The sequence below is a fragment of the Etheostoma spectabile genome, chromosome 14 (assembly GCF_008692095.1).
Source record: "Etheostoma spectabile isolate EspeVRDwgs_2016 chromosome 14, UIUC_Espe_1.0, whole genome shotgun sequence".
Classification (NCBI taxonomy): domain Eukaryota; kingdom Metazoa; phylum Chordata; class Actinopteri; order Perciformes; family Percidae; genus Etheostoma; species Etheostoma spectabile.
The window spans coordinates 14,452,304-14,457,034 of NC_045746.1; positions in this window are offsets into that span (position 1 = coordinate 14,452,304).

The following is a 4,731-nucleotide window of genomic DNA, read 5'->3' on the forward strand; positions in this document are numbered from 1 at the left end:
CACTGTAAAATAAAAGGAAAAGGCCACAAAGGATTTCATCTAGGAAATATGACTTACATGTTGGAATAACCCATTACTGCCTGATGTCCTTCCCAAAAGGCAAATGGATGGTATTAACAAACATCTCATGAGTTGCATGACATGATGCACCCATTAATTATAAATAAAATCAATGTGCATAAAGTTTAATGACATAACATCTTTTTTTTTTTTCACTGAAAGTTTGTGTGTATATACAAAATAACATGAATTTAATTGAGGCTCACCCACATCTGCATAGAAAATCAAGCAATTTGAAGAAGAGAATTTTAACAATACTTTATACTTGCCTTAGAAATCTTTGCATTAGAAATGCAGTACTTGTGGATCCAGTACTTTCTGATTCTGTATCTATCATTTATTTGGCTCAACCAGACTCAGTTGGTTGATGCCATTCGTAGAAAATAAAACGACTGACGAGTTATACCTATTTACAACCCCAAATCTTTGGCATTTATACTGTGTGTGTGTGTGTGTGTGTGTGTGTGTATATTTTACAACCTACTATCCTGTGTAACCCCAGACACAACTATCAATTTATTCAGCTTCATTACGACTGAACATGTATGTTACTAGAGTAAATATGAGCCAAAAATAATCTGTGCTCATTACCTGTCGTATTGTAATGAGCCCTGCTGGAATGAAGCTTGTGATCTTCTGATAGTCTGCAAGAACGTACACTATGCCAGACAGCACATGTCATGGATATGTAATATCGTGGTACACAGTTGGCGTTCATTCAGGGATATTGTATCTGTTGCCTGGCACTGTGACTGGACTCTTATTAGTTGCTCAAAATATTGCCAATCAAACAATTCCATTGTCTCCTATTTCCTATGTAATGAGGGTCTCATTTACTGGTAAATGTCTGAGCTTAATGAGCAAAATGTTTTACTGAATTGGCAAGTTGTTATGATGGCGTACATGTATAAAGGGAAAGATAGGCTGCTATCTGCCACACATTAATGAACAGGCCATACCAAAAACAGTGAATTGGACAATTCAGAGGCTGATGGCTGTCAATTTTAAACGAAGTTCAGCTCTTTATAAATCAAATTTTGTTCTCAAGACCTACGATGAAAGGTTATCTAGCCCCATGTGATTCTTACGGTTTGTACTAGCATAAGACGAAGAACACTGACAAATATTTGTGCTTGAGAAGCTGGAAGGATTGAATTTTTTTTTTTTTAGCAATTTTGCTTGAATAATTGATAGATTAGAAAGCTATTAATTAATCGACTAATCCGTTCAGGTCTGTTTACATTTTAAGCATTTGACTCCCATTAAAGCAATTAATGGAGTGAAGTTATCAAGCTTGTTTTAGCAATAGCAGCTCCAGGTTAGATGTGAACACATGGATGTGGTGGAAACTGGAGCTGGAGGGTTGCAAGTGGGCCAAAAAGTGGGGTAATACTTTCACTGAGCTTCAAGTTGGAGGAGGCTGTTAAGAGAAAGGCAATCACGGTGAAGAGCCCAGTGTCACGGTTACCTGTGGGCCTCTGAATTCCCAGCAGCACCCCAAAGTAAATTTCTTTTTTTTTTTTTTTTTTTTTTTTTTTTTTTTTTTTTGGTTATAGGAGGTTATTCAGCTGCCTTCTGATGCAGCAGTTTGACCATGTTGCCCTTTTACATTACACTATGTAGAACTCTCATGGACTGCTTTATGAAAAGTTGTATATATATGTATTAAATGTGTGACTATTACTTTTGTCTCGGTTATTGTCATTATTTTGAACTGCTCGGTAATTTGGGTGCAATGTACAGGTGGGTATACAACTAAAATCTTAAATAAGGTGTCCTTATCTTCAAAACAGCCGTGATACAATATTAAACTTTGATACATGTAGAGCAATCTATTTGTTTCAATTTAGGCAGTCAACCCTCAACAGGGGGGTGCTTGCTGAAGGGTTCATGTCTTATTCAGTAATTCAAAAAAATATTCTTTTGTGAATATGTACATTAATGAAAACTTCCTGTTGGCCAGCATGAGCAATATGAGATATCAAATATAATTCAATGCAAAAATGAATTTCGCATTCAAATACAAGATATCAAAAACATTAGGAATGCAAATGCCTGCTGTCACACGCCACTTTTAAAATTTCACACTTTGAACTGTGGAGGGCAGTGCAACACTATGCAGGAGTAGATTACACTAATTCAATTTGCTTTGTGCATACAGTATATGCTGCATGGAACACATTGTAAACAAAATGTTCTTTCTCTGCATCACATTTGGAAAACTATTTCTATAACGTGTCATTGCTCTGTTCTAACAAAAGCAAATCAGTTTCTCCGTGTGTTCCAGATGGACAAAGGCAGACAGTGGGTGCAAACAGGGCTCATAGCGACCGTCTGACACTGTGGGTAGTAACTACACAACTTTGGAACTCGGGTAATGGAGGAATGAAAATATTTTCTGACTCACAATGACATTTCTGACAATTTTTGGAAAAATGTGGCCGAGCAAATCACGGGGTTGTGATGGTCAGCAATCTGAGCCTCCTGCTAAGATCCAGAGATGTGTGGTGGGCAGAATAAGACGTTTGACGCCTCAAGGTGGAAAATTGCTCGAGCATCTGCCAGATGAATCATGCTGAAAATGGGTTCCTGTTGGAGTCTTAAAGGTAAATGATGACCTAAAGCTGTAACTGTATTTACAGAATAACAAAAATGATGACCCAGTCTGTCACACTGATGACCTTTTATTGGAAATCTACAAGTCTGTATTATTCACCAAGAAGAATAAAACTACCAATAAGTGTCCTCATTTTCAAAGATGTTTTAATGGTGTGGAGGATTTTTCACTGGGAACAAAAACTGATGGTTAAAATAAAATTAGGTCTGCCACTAACAATTATTTCCATCATCGATTAAGCTTCAGATTATTGTCTCGAATAATTGTTTGGCATATTGACATTTATAGACCAATAACAATCTTGTAATTTTTCATCTTATAAAATCAAATCAGACAAAGAAAAATGGCAAATCCATGCATTTGAGACACTGGAACTGGAATTTGGCATTTTTGCTTGAAAAAGTACTTTAATAAATACAACAAATTTAAACAATTGGAGGGGAGGTTCCTCACGTTCAAGTATTTGTTTCAGCTCTCTTTACGTTTGTAGGCTATACATATGCAACCTGTGTAAGGGGGTCACAACCAGCCACATTCATTTCAAAGTATCAAAAACCCGAGGATGAAATATTTCTTTTAATGCATTTTTTTTCTTTAATCAGGTTATGTTGTGCAACATTAGAAATGTAAATTGAAGTTTGCTCAAAGTTTTTAGAAACAAAAAGACACAACCCAGAAGGAATAGCTGTGAAGCCTTTGTGGATAGCAACAGTTTTGCTTAATGACGTTTCTTCTTCCCTGTCAAAAATATATCCGTGCTGTTCTTTACATGGTGTTCTGCTGTCTGAATAAACATCTTGAATCATCGGCGCAATCTTCATTGGTTATTGTTCATGAGCCAGATTCATTCCACTTACAAGTTATCCAAATTCTCCTGATGCTGCTGGTGTGTGTAGCCTACGGCCGTTGGAGGGCAGAGCTCAATGTCCAGAGAGGTGATGCTCCACTCAGCGAAACATGCACATGTAGTTAGATGATTCTCTGAGTTGGGTGCCTTTTGGGTCATACTTTTTTTTTTTTTTTTTATACCTCATAATATAGTTATATTTCTGATCATTTCATTGATAGTGGATAGTCAAAATGCATTTTCCCATTCAGGCATGAAATTCTAATCTATTGAGTGTTTTTTTTCTTACTGAAGTTGTTTTGATTTCAACCCCCGTCACAGACCACTTGGACCCTGTTTAAATATGATGTAAAAAGATTTTCAACTAAATTCTTGTAGAAGCTTTTCAATGAGATGTCCCTTGTTTGATACCATTTATTGCAACCCCAAATGAACTTTCAGTTGGGGTTTGGGGGTGCAGTGCACAACAGTACAATAAATTGATAATGACGTCATGGGGTATTGTTATTGTACCTCGGCGTTGGAAAACGGTTGTATATCTACCTTAATTAATCACCACTTTAATGGCCCCGGTCTGCCTAAGTGTAGACCTCTAATTCCCATAGATGTATTAAGAAAACTGGATCATTCCAGCCGAGAAACCCTTTTAGCTAGCGTTAGCTAGTTGCTAGCTAACTACTATAACTAAACTTTAACTGGGAGTACAACGATCTGGTACGAGTTCAAGACTATAAGTTCCGGGTTTGACTGCCATTCCGGGGCACTTTCACGAGTAGAAGGTTGTGAACACACGAGTCACGGGTTGCTCGCGTTCTCTTAATTCATCCATGGTTGCCCGTAACGCAGTTAACCCATGGGTGAATTAAGAGTCGACCAAATCAAACGCTCCTGCGATGTGGCGTCACCAACAGGTGCATTCTGGGTCTGGCTAACATGCGAAATGTAAACATGGTGGATAATGAATCGTGACTTTTGCTTTTGTTTAGAAGTGAGAGAACTTTTTTGCTTCTTTTTTTTTTTTTTGCGCCGGGAGACTAGCAGAGAAGTTGAACCTGGAGCAGATTCAGGAAGACTTTAACAGACAGGTGAGTACAATTACGATGTTAACTCACTTCAGATAAGAACGTCAACAACCACTGTGTTGCCTAGCAACATAGCATTTGTACTGGGGTGTGTAAAAACCATAGACTTTGTGTGTGTATGTATG